The 13,367-nt window shown below is 36.3% G+C and overlaps 1 long non-coding RNA gene across 1 annotated transcript; it reads right to left on the minus strand.

Annotated features, from left to right (window-relative positions):
- Positions 1–4,778: 4,778 nt before the first annotated feature.
- LOC120765630 (uncharacterized) lies at positions 4,779–6,501 on the minus strand. Its single transcript, XR_005704482.2, has 3 exons — positions 6,379–6,501; positions 5,489–5,566; positions 4,779–4,913 (listed from the first exon to the last, which is right to left on the minus strand). It is a non-coding gene; the product is annotated as an uncharacterized LOC120765630 (long non-coding RNA).
- Positions 6,502–13,367: the final 6,866 nt, after the last annotated feature.

Genomic DNA, 13,367 nt, shown 5'->3' on the forward strand with positions numbered 1-13,367 from the left:
GTCATATGCAATCTGATTCACCCGGCTTAATGTATGAAATGAAACCCCGATTTTCTTCAGCGCATGTAAAACAGTAACAACTGGCTTTCATTCCAGAACCAGTGATAAATACTTTGTTTTCTCAACGAAGCAAACAAAAATTCAGTATCTCTTGTGCATTTGCAGGAAAAAAAAAAAAAGAAAAAAAAAAAGAAAAAAAGAAAAAATAAAAAATCTGGGGTTACGTACTGGGAGCTCTTACATATCTCACACGTCACAGTAACTACCATGTTAGAGTTATCAATTCAACAGAACTTGCTAAACCTCAAATAAATTCACCATGAGAGATTGTTTTTGGATGGAAATCAGCAGAGATTTGGTCAATTTATGTACAGACACACTGATTTATAGCAGGTTAAAGCAACAATATTTCTATCCATGTCAGTAAAATTTAATCTCCAATTTTAGCAGTGATGACAAGGCCATAAGTATACACTGAAAATGAGATTTAGGTCAAAACTAATTTCTAGGTTGAGGAAAAGGGATCTAGAAAGATCCCTTCAACAACACTCTCAGACTGGAGATGCCTAAATCAGCAGCTTCTGTGCCTTGAGTGTCAACTTCTGAGCCAAGTGCCACCATCATGCAGCAGAATTTTTTTTCTGCCTACTCAGGCACTGAGTCCTACCCTAGACTCTCCAATTATTTAGAAGGAGGAACTAAATTCAGACATCTATACTACAGGCTTACACATCAAATCTATTTGTCAAGGTTATTCTTTATTATGAAAAGATAAAAATTAGGATCTAGAGTGAAACAACAGATGAATCTCTCTGTCTTACTAGCTCACATTCTGCCTTTCTCCCTAAATATCCCAAAAGAGTAGCCTAGCTTGTACCCAATAGATGTAAATAAGAAAGTTTACATGTGTTCAACACAGAAGACAGTATAGGTATTTTAGGGGGAAATAAAGGAAAAATTAAAAAAGAGGAAACCACTTTTTTTATGACAGACAAGTAGATAGAGCAGTCATCTGCATTTTCTTTCTTTTTTAGTTAGGATAGAAAGTGCCACTTATTTCCTTCCTTCCAGCTGGGTTGCCAATACCACAAGTATTATGGAAACAGACAAAACAATTAAGTTTGAAACTACTAATCTGGACATCTTTGTCATTTTCAGTTGGAACTTGTCAGACAAGCTCCTAGCTGATATTTGATGAAATGGAGTCTTTTGTTTTAAGCTCAATCATAATTCCATATCAACAATGTTATTTCCCTTTTCCCATAAAAACAGTACTAGAACCACTCATGAATAGTGACTCTTGTCCATCAATTTGGGTCAGAGATGGAGTACAACAGTAACCACCATGTCAGCAACCGTAAGTGAGAACAGTAAAAACTGTACATAAAATATAGCTCTTGGGCAAATACAGTAGTTGAAACAAAAAGCTCTTGAAAATAAAAGATGCCTATTCTAAAAAGTCGTGCCTGTCCCTGAGTCCTGTTGACATCAATGAGAGCTTTGGCATCAAGCTCCAGGGAGGTGTAAGCCTTGTGATATTAGTAAATAATCAAAATCAATGTCCTTTGGAGACCCCTAATCCGTGGCTCAGGAGCCATGAAGGAATTCAGTAGATATTATTACAAGAAATGCTAAAGAGTCTTCACGTGTGTATATATATGTATACATATATATCTTTGCCCTCCTAACTTATCTGCTAAAAATTCCAGTTATATCTTTGGAGAGCCCAGTGTAGCAGGCTTACTCTGTGCTAAGTGAGATTGAAGGAGTATGAAAAGTGATAAGAAAACACAACCATTTTGAGAAGAAAACTATGATTTAAAAGTGTTGTCTTTACAAGAGAATTGAACAGGTCAAGATAATAACCACACAGAAGCCAGGAAGAAAAAAATTACCTATGTATGAGGAAAGGTCATTCTGTTATTACTTCTCCATGGGAGAGTTCCTGTGTGAACAGGATAGAGAATGCGTGTGTTTCAACAGGGAAGAAAAAAAAAATTAGTAAATAGTTTGGAATGCATAGTTCAAAACAGGAACTGAAAAATGACTTTGCAGGCCATTTTATGATGGATCAGGGTGCTGACATACTTGAACATATAGTGAGTTTACAAATTCTCCAACCACACCATGCCCTACTTTCTTTTTTTTTCATAAGTTCACAGCAGTTTTGTGTTCTCATCATCTGATTTCTGGTATCCCTAATGAATGTAAAACCACAGAAAAACATAGAAAAGTATACTTATAAAACAGGAGCTATGTAACAGAGTAAAAATTTTTGGTGGTCCTCCTCTCCTTCCTATAGCACATGAGGGTAAAAAGAAATTAATGTCTTGATGGTAAGTTTTGTTGTGGGATATTTTAAGTGTTAATTTCCTTTTTGACCTTGAGTTTCCTTTCTGACTTCATTAAAAAAATCTAAGTTTTCCAAGTGTTTAATTCTCTTTCCATTCCTGTCTGTGTAACAAGAACCAGTCTTGTTCTTCATGGATTACTCAAATACAAACTTCAGGAGGACATTTAGCTTTCTGTAAGGCAGGTGAATTTATTCACTCCTAGAAAATCATTCACTTGAACAATCTTTATATACTTTTCTTGTCCCCAAATGGATTTCTTTCTATAAACAGTGTTAGCTGCTCATTGTTAGCACTTTTTTAATAGATCATACTGCCAGAAGACTTTCCTCTCCTATCAGTCATTTGTCATTAAGAGTCTTAAAAAAAAAAATTAAAAAAATAAAATAAAATTTAAAAATTATATATTTTGGGGTCATTTTCTCAGAGTTCTCTTTGTAATCCAGGAAAGAGAGTTTTATCATGTGCAAAACTGAACAACCATATAGAGTGTCTCATTTTGGCATTGTTACATTTTCATTGATTCTTATCTTGATTTCTCTAAAGTCACTTGAAACTACATCAAGACTGTAAGAGCAATTTACTTTGCTGGAGTCAGCAGCTCTTTTGGGTTCCCGATCTCTTTTTAGCAACACTGTGGAGGTCCAAACTGAAATCTCACCAACCCAGCAGACTAATTGTCTTGAATGGCACTAAAATATTCAATGCTATCTTCCTACCAAAAAATTAGAAATTTCAAAGTATGAAGTCAATAATAATTTAGAAGAGAGTCTAAACCTGTACTGTGCAATGCACAAACTTCTCTGACTTATGCTGATAACATAGTATGGCACAAAATCTCTCTCTTTTCAATGCATTAATTATATATTGAATGGGACTTTAGAATCATAAAAAACAGGGTTTCTACACCACTACATTAAACTTGTATTATAGGTTCTGATTTCTTCCCAAAGTTCTGTGTCAACACTTTAAAAAAAGTCTGAGCATTGCATTCCTATCTGAGAACATTTTAATATGTTCACACCATAAAGCTGAAGGGTGATTCAGCTGTACTTTTTTTCATAAATATTGAAAAAAAACCCTGCAACTTTTCAATTACAATAAACACATGTAACAAACATGGGTGCCTTTAAACTGCAGTCTATGAAATAAAGAACATATGTTTTTAATGGTAAAAATTCTGACTCTAGAAAACACTAAATTAACTTAAAAAAAAAAAAGGCTCATAAAAGTAAAATGGAATTAAACATATATTAAACATATCCCACCTTCTTTACATTCAATAATTACAGAGGAGTAGATGTTCACACGCTACTGAACAAACCTGCAGCTGAGGCAAACAGACCTGCACTGTCTTACATATTTTAAGGACTATGGAAATGTTTATCTCTAAATAGAAAGAGAATAACAATAATATCATGCATTTTTAAAGATGGGCAGATACCAGGTTTTTTATTACTGAGAAAACTGGTTCATAGGAGTCTTTTACGAACAGGTCTTATATGTTTACAGTCACTCAAATATTTATAGTTTAGACTTGGGAAAATGCACAGCTACTGTTCCATAGAAGGCTTTATTCAGCTTCTATGGAACAGTAAAAAGGAAGCATTGTTGAAGGAAGTAAAATAAATAAAGTAAATCCTAGGAATATTTCCTAGGATATTTCAAGTTGTAGAAGAAGGAGTACCCAAAATATGAGAAGTTTATAATAAGAACAATACATTCCTCAAAGAAAGAAGCAATGTACAGAACACAACAGCAAAAGTAAATGCATAGCTGCTATAGAAGTAAATTAAATTTAGAGAAAATAGAAATTGGACAAGCAGCTTGGATGCTTTTACTTCTTTCATAGACATGTACATAATGAAATCCTTATGTAAGCACAACGCAGTCCCTCTTCAGAGCCAGCTTTAGGACGTGTATACTACTTAATAACAGTTGTGTGAGCAATTTTGTTCCTCAAGCTTTCTTGTACAAAAATAAAGAAGCAATATCTTCTGTGTACTCTTTTAACATTTTCTCTGTGCGTCCTCCTAACAACCTCTACTAAATCCAGTCTTAACCACTTTTATCAAAATATATTACCAGATTTGTAAATAGTATTCCAGTAATACCTTATTCTTGCCTAGTAGCATGGCACTCATATTTCAATAACCAAAAACAAAACAAAACAAAAAAGTAATTTTCTAACCATTAGTTTTTTATGAAAATGCATGAAAAGTTTCAAACAACTTCCCAGATCCAGATACTGGTGTGGAATAATCCAAAACCTTTTTACTAATTTTCTTATGCAAAAAACAACAGAATATAAATATATTGCAATAAAACAATAATTTAAAAATACTTGAAAGCATGAATAGCATAAAGATCAGATAACATGAAATAAAATTAGTAACAGGAGAACATGTTTTGAACTTATTTTCTGTTAGACAATTTACAGGATTATTCTGAATGGAAATCCTGAACATTTATCCATCATTATTCCCTTCTTATCCTGTTTCACTGTCAAGTAGCTTTTAGCAAAATGTCAGGAAAGATAAAGAAGTGTGATTTAATTTTCACCTGAAAAAGGAAAGAAGATCTTTGATTTTCAAGAACATCACTGAGGATTCAAACTCTCCCCCACTTTTATAAAATTCAAATTCCTGACAATGATTAAAATAGCAGAAAATAAACAATTTCTTCATTCTGCTTGCAATCATTTCACATGCATGCTTATATCACAAGGCAAAAAACTACTTTTTGGAAAGCATTTGGAGGAAGTATGGTCTGGGAAAGCTCTGATTTGGCGCTGGAGGCCAGATTAACAGCACGCAGGAATAAAGCAGAGGCTGGACTATTACTAGTTGTGCCCTGATAACAAATACCTGAATTACCTTCGCTCAGAAAACCAGCGTTTTCTGTTACTTGCCAATTTTCTAACACTAAATCCTTTCAAAACTATTTTTATATCCATATACTGTAACTGAAGTACTCGATTCCATATACTGCTGTACTCTAGGAATAAATATCAGATTTAAAAAAAAAAAACCACAAAAAACCAAACCAACAAACAAAAACCCCCACAAAACCCAAACAAACAAACAAACAAACAAAAACCCCACCAAAACAAACAAACAAACCACCCCACACTTTACCTGGATGAAAATTAGCTCCTTTTCCAAATACCAAAAAGTTCCAAGGTTTTTTTTGTTTTTTCAAAGTTTAAACACAGCCTTGGGGGAAAAAAACAAGGGGAAAAAAATAAACCTAGGGAAAACAAGTCCTAAACATTTGCCCAGGTGTCCCACGTGCTGCAACATGTTTTACCATGCAAAGCAACAGTTCTTGAACCTTTCAGTCTACATGTGTCTTCTCTCTAGTACTTACTCTTTAACACATTTAAAAAAAAAAAAAAAAAGTTAATTATTTTTTGTTAAGAACAATAATATAGCATAGCTGTCAGGATATTTTAATTATTTCTTCTACCCACATGAGCTTTCTGAAGGGTGATAAAGAGAGATTTAGAGAAAGCATATACCTTACACCATCAGGCTGCTCAGTCAGGAACAGATTTGGAATTTAAATTTAATAAAAAAACCCTAACTAACAATGCTGACTTGTCAGGTAAGCAATATCACCACAGACCATGAAGAAACAGCAAATGCTTATTAATGCCTATAAAATCTCAAATTCACACAAAAGACACCAAGTTAGAAAAGTGAAATAAACCATTTAAACTGCATTACAGGTATTGCGATAACAGGTGCTTTACGTGTACTTTGCAGAACTGGAGAATAAAACATACAACAAATGCTCATAAACATCAAAAGCAATATTCCTACATTCACCTTCCAGGAAAATTCAGCAATTTTAGCTTTCAGTCACCAAAACTTTATTCTAGGTAGTATCCCAACTCTCTGCTTAGTATAAGTTGCAGTTTTGCAATCCCCATCTCTAGATTGTTCTTCCCCAGCCAGGCTCAAATTATCTCACACCTGAGTCCTTTGCCCCACTTTCTTGGTGCACTATCCAGCTGCCTCCTTACCAGGCCTCTCCATGGTGATAATTAGTGCCTTTTTTCCTGACTCTGCAGGGTATTATTTTATGTTTTATTTCTGCTCCTCATGTATTTCAGGCTGTGCCTCCCAGTGAGCTCAGCCACAGCTACTCCACTCAACACTATGAGACAAGGCAGGAGCCTCTCTAGACTTTTCTGCTCGACCCCCTGCAGCCACACCCTCCAACACAGCAGTAACTCATCAGTTAACCAATCTATGTTCCCTGTTAACAGTAGTGGATCCTGATCAATTAATAAAAAACAATTGTCATGAACTATGTGTCCCAAAATTAGGAAGCTGAAATATTGTTGTTCTCACTTGAAATGTTGTAAGTTCTCACTTACATCAGACTCAGAGTTTCCAGTTAATTACCTTTTGCAGACACAAGAACAGTTCTGAAATATTCTCTACTGACCTGAGTTAATTTACTGAGGTGAGATTGTGATTTCTTTTCATCTTTCATTTGGAAAAAAATAGACAAGAAAGTCCAAGGAAAATGGATCCCACCCAAAAGAGTTATAATGCAGTGGCTGGAAAGAATTGCTCATGCAATATGTAGGCTCTTGTTTCTCTGGGTGGGGATTAGGCTCTTTTAAATTTATTTCTAAAGTGAGAAGGAAAGGTGGAAAAGAGATTGTATCTCTCCTTACAACCATGGTTGTAGCTGTGTCCTCCACGCCGGGCAGGCGTGGGCCCCTGGCTGGCTCAGATCTGCACAGTGGCCAAAGCGTTCCGGTCTCGGTTGCAAGCCAGCAACCTTTTCCTGTGGGTCTCAGCTTCTCACCAGCGACTGGCCTTAACTGCGTCGTGACTGCGGCGGTGGACAAAAGGTGACTCTGCTAGGCAGGTTTAATGATGGTTTATTACAGTCCGAGTGGCGGGAGCTCCACCACTCTTCAAACTGCCCAGAAAGAGAGAGTTTGAATTTCCCTCCCCGAACTTATAAATGGGGGAGGATTCAGGGGTGGCAACAACAGGTCAGCAAATCAGGGAATTTGGGGGGATAACAGGGTGTGTCCGGTTCTAAACCTTGGACCACTCACCAAAGGGGAAAAGGGGATTTCCCAGGCACCAGCCTATCACTCGACGCCTCTCCTGGGAAATTCCTGAGTCCCGGAAGGGGTCCCGAAGTGACAGACAGGATGCCCCAGAGCAGGGGGGAGAGGGGATTGACAAGGGTAGGTGGGGGTTGGGATGATTGACATAAAACAACTTGCTATACAGCAAACTCATAGGGGAGGAACCGTTACAGAACTGGGGGCACAGTGGAATGAACCATAATATGAAACTTCTTATAAAACTTACAAAATTACTCAAGAACTTGATAGAACAATTCTTGCACTGCCACACATAGTCTGTATTCACTAACCAAAACTAGAACCCAAGCCTGTTTCTGCTTTCTCAGGTGAAGGTTATAACTTACAGGCAATTCCCACTCAGTGCAATTTTGCCTCTCTTGTCTGTCTTGGAGCTGAGAAAACTTCCTGATTCAGATGTTATCAAACCAATATAATTCTGTAAATGTTCAGGTGGGTTTATACGTACATTTTTTAAAGGAAAAAAAATAAAACCTCAATATATTGTTTGAAAAATATTCTTATGGGTTTCTACTAATGAATAAACAGAAACCCTATGTTAGTATCTAAATGAGCATATGAGCACCACCAAATACGAAATAATAAATGATTTCTCATACAGACCCTATTAATTTTAAATATAGACACTATTACCTTTGGCCAAAACAGATAGCCTCTTCATCTTTCCAGGTTGTTTTATAGAGGAGCATTGTTAGAATTCATTAATAATTTTAGTGTGTTATATACAAACAGATTTGTAAGTTTTCATATAAAATCTGGAAGAAAAATAACTCAATTGAGTAGTGTTAATGTTAGTCTGGTAACCATAATTATTTACTTAACTTTTCATTATTTGAATTCTTATTTCCATTTTCATTTTACTGTTAAATAATGGATTTCCACTGTGAAGTGCAAATTCAATTCCTGCACTTGACAATGAGCAAGAGTTTTTTTGCTAGTTTTTTTTCTTTAAACAAAAAATATCTCTAAGCAACACAAATGTAACTTTTTAAAATTCCTGTTATTTAGTCAATGGAATTATAAACCTAAGAAAAAAACCAAGCACAACAGTTATTCTTTTAATTATCTAATTAGTCTATGAGAAAGAACTTTCTGAAAAACAATGAGCCAACTGATGTTAGCTGTTGCCTCTTATTCACATTAGTCAAAGCCTTTGCAAATTGTCACATTCCTATTTAGCGAAGCAGTTTTTACTATTCAACAGTGTTATCAGTGGGGTTTGATGTATTATATTGCTTTTGCTTCTTCTCAAAGACCCAGTGGGATATATGGGGAGAAAATAAGTACACCTGAATAGAAAATAAAGCAGACAACCATTTTAGTTTGCTCTCAAGCTTCGGCATCTTGCCCAGAGCTTCAGAGACACATTTACATGGACTTGAAGTTTGTGTCCTCAAAACTTCCTCTGAAATGATTTGTCACTTCTGTTGAGAACTTCGGAATGAAGGAAAACATATGCATGAGTAGGAGAGTACATCCTCAAGTTTGCCTGAAGGAAGCAATGATTCCTCCTCCTTTTGCAAGCAGTGTTAAAGCTAAGAGCATTCAACTTTTTCAGGGCTGAATCCTGCAGCTCCTTTCTTCCTTTCTGGCCCTCCTGTTTTGCGAGACAGACAATATGATTTTAAACTTTGCCAGCAATTCCTGGTCAAAGAGGTTTGTTCCAAATTATTAGGAAAATTTAATCAATATTTCAGAAGTAGTCAGATGAGAGTCCTAGAGCAGCACCGAGAGAAAGTGGTGAGTGGCAACAAGGAGCAACCGCCTGCTGAGCAGTCAGGCAGGTTTGTTGCTTCCAGGGACTTGGGTACTAGACATTAGGGAGAGAGAGATGTTGAGCCACCAAGGTAGCTCAATAGCCAGTCTCTATCATTGGAGCTACTGATAACCCACCTGGGCGCAGTCCTGGACTCTCCTGGGAACATAAGACTGAGATAGATGATTCCTAGAAGTGCTTTCTAGCCTCAGCCATCCTGGGAGTCTACCACATATGAGGTGTCAGATATGTCTGACCACAAGAAACACAGGAAAGAACTGTGACTCTGCAGTCAGGTTTGCAAGATATCTTCCCCATGATAGAATGGTTTTGGATAATTCGGCCGTGTCACGAAACCTGTTTTAAAAATGAAGACAGGGTCCCTTGGGGACACTAGAATGGTAGACACATGCAACTTTGTGTGTGCACGTGTGGGTGCACATGTAATACAGAACATTGTGGAGAACATAGACAAGACACAGACATAGACATGAGAGGTTCAATGTAGGCAACACAGAAAATCTAAGGTACACAAGGGAGATGACAGAAAATTTAAGGCGCAAACTGACCTTCTAGAAATTTTTCTTAGATGGTTAGTTTGAGGACAGAAAAGGTGTCAGGGCACAGGTGTTATAAGAGGTTACCACTGCTGAACAGCAGGATGGGTAAAATAATGTGGCAAAACACAAGTATGAAACTGGAATACCCTTACCAAATGGGAAACAATAACACTAAAGGAAGTAATGTAGGGTGTCAATGGGCATCACAAGCGGGGTCACCTTGTAGTATCAAGAGATAATATGGAAAAAGCACTATGAAAATTTTAATAGTTTCATGGAGCAGAGATCACAGAAACAGGTAGAAAACAAATGAGCAGTGGTTCATTAGTCATGGCTTATTGTACAATATTGCTAAACACAGACAATTTTCAAGATTGTAGTTTACATACGAGAGAATAGTGCTCACACTTGATCAGCTTTACAGTGATGACTTTATCAATATCTGCTCATATTTCATAAGCACTGTACCAATATTAGCTGGCACTGTGTATAGATACATGGAAAGATGGAGTAACTGCACTTACCAATATTGCTGTCAAAAATTTTCTCTGCATTAATTATCACTGCTATCAATTTCAAGAAAATCTGCATTAAATAAATATAATTATAAACTAAATAATGCAAGAATTAAAAACTAACCACCAAGTTTACATAAAATAAATGTAAACTTTTTAGCTAGGAAATCTCCATAGGAATCCATTTTCATTCAGTACTTCTCTGTGTACACAGTGAAACATTCAATTTTCACAGTGGGTAAACTAATTAAAATCACAGAACAATACCAGTTCTTGAGCAGAGAGCTATGGTAACTTACTATGGGGGAAAAAAAAAAAAAAGAAGTGCACATTGCTTTAAACAAAGAATGAAAAAAAAAAAAAAAAAAAAAAAAAAAAAAAAAAAAAAGATAGAAAGCTGAGCACACACAATCTTCTGATTTATAAATACTATGGAAATGTGTCCTTATAATTTCTTTTTGTCCATTTACTTGAGAACAATCTCATTACATCAAAAGGACTGTCCATGAACATCATGCCATTCAGCTAGGCAGCATGGATAATCAATTTATAATTAAAGAAATAAAAATGATAGCTACTAAATGGATTTTTTAGAGGAATATTTTGGATTATCTACAGATAAATCTTTTCTGGATATTTGAAAAGGTGATGAGTGAACTGAAGTAAATTTACAGGATAAATTATGAACCTGCTCGATGCAGATCTTTCAATTATTTTAGCTCTTTTGAATTGCTCTAACTCTGAAAGTATTTTGAAAATGAAAGAACAAACAAATGAGGCCAGTTTTGCTTATCTGGGGGGTTACTTTTTAAAAAATTTCACTAAAATGAGATTTTTACCTTCATTTCAAAATTACAATTAGAATGGTAAGAATTAGAGTTTTAGTGTTAATTCTCAGGAATGTGACACTCAAGTTCTATGGGAGGCAAAAAAGAAAGTCTCTCAAGTGGATTAATAGATGACAGGGAAAGCAAAAGCATATACAAACAGACCAGTAGAGGGGTTTAAAAACAATTAGGGGAAATAAATGTACACTGTGAAATTAGGTGATAGCACTTACACACCAGTTTACCTAATTGCAGTTTGCATTTCTGCAAGCTCTTCGAGGTTGAAGCTTTAATCCAGGTCCTAAATTCATCAGGCTTAATTTTATGTTTCTGAAGTGGCACAGAGGACACTTTATACACACATTATCTCCTGAACAGCTCTTTCCCGCCTTACTGCTGTTAACCATTGTCTCTCACTGAGACACTATGGCCTATTTAATCAGTGTAGAATTTACCTTGAGTCCATAACAAGACCATTTACATCCCATTTGGTTCTACTTTGAGCACTCAAATGGGACCTAAATATCCATAGACCTTGTACTTGCCCTTTGAAATGGATGAATTCACTGTCAACGAAAAATAAAGATGCTCATTAAACAACCCTCTAGTATTAGAAGATATTCTACCTGAAAGCATTACATAAGGGTGAGCTGTTTGTATAGCTGGATCAAGAGAGCTTTCCAAACTTTGATCAATTATAGATTAGTGGGAAACTATTTATTTCAGTGCATGTAACTTTAGGTGCTCCCATACTCTTAGAAAGTGTAATGTCCTAAAATACACAGGAATGACAGCAAGAGTAATTCTCACATCGTACATGTTACTCTGTCTAGGAGAACTTTTTTAACCATGAATTTCCACAGAGAGTAGTAGTAGTCTGCTAGCAATAAGGAACCAAAAGGCTGGTAGGTAAAATTATTTTCAAACTGAAATACTTCAAAGTCATGACTCCTATTCATGGAGATATAGAAAAACAGAGTACGAAGGCTCCATCTGCCCCCATTCATGTTTATTATTACTAATGTTGGAGTCCTTTGACTTTCATTCCTGAGAACAGGAAGTCTTTCCTTTGTTGCTGTCTATATATTATATTATTTGAAATGTCATAATGGAATCAAATGCAGCCAGCCCAGCACTGACATGCAAACAGAGTGTAAGAGAGCAAATTTATTTTACTGCAGTCTAGTAGGATGGAAACAAAGATAATAATACAGGGAATTTATATATGTGGAATGTGTTTGTTTTAACCTAAATACAGGTAGAACTTTAACACACCTCTGTACCAGAAATGATCACTGCATATTGACCATATGCAACTTGTATAAAAGATAAAGGAAAGGATATCTCCAATAGATGCAGAATCTCTTGCATAGTGTCTCTTCCAGGATCACTGTTTTAGCGTTGATTCTAAGATACAGAGACAACTGACATGTCCTGTGCCAGCCTGTGAAGGTGACTTAGAAACCTCAGGGTATCTAACAAGGCCTATATACTTTCATTATCAAAGGATAGAAATAGACGTTCCTCATTGTAAGGGATAGCACTACAGCATGGAGAGTGGATAGAATTATTTTAAAAAACCCACAACCTGGGCTCAGATGTATATATGAGTTTTGGTTGACATAGCTGTGAACCACATACTTTGCTATAACAAGGTCGTGGCCACTACATCAAGACTTTTCTCCCTCTGCTGGGCACTGGTGAGGCTACACCAGTAAACTATTCCGTTTCGACCTCTCCTGTTCAAGGACACAGTTAAATCAGACATTGCCCAGAGGGAGTTACGAGGGTGCTTACTGTCTAGCTGGCATCACCTAGAAGGGGAGGCCAAGGAAACTTATCTTCTTTTGTCTGATAAAGAGGAGGCTAAACTGTGGTCTTGCACAGGCCTGCAGTTATCTGAAAGGCAGTGGCGAAGTTATGGAGGTTTATACTAAACCTCTCTGGTTAGTGCAAGGGACACTAATAGAAGGAACAATGGCTGAAGATTGCACCTTTTGAGTGTCAGGTGAATATCAGGAAAGAAAATTCACTGTGCAGCACTGGAATGTCTTGCTCAGAGTAGCTATGAAATCTCCATCTTTGTAAACTCTTAAGATTAGAATATGACCAAACAATTCTGAACAAACTCACTTACTCCTGGCAACAGTCCTGGCAACAGTCCTGCTTCAGTCAGAGCATTGGAATAGTGATGTCCCTCCAGTCAGTATTTCCACGAACT

Source organism: Hirundo rustica, chromosome 2 (assembly GCF_015227805.2).
Source record: "Hirundo rustica isolate bHirRus1 chromosome 2, bHirRus1.pri.v3, whole genome shotgun sequence".
Lineage (NCBI taxonomy): Eukaryota > Metazoa > Chordata > Aves > Passeriformes > Hirundinidae > Hirundo > Hirundo rustica.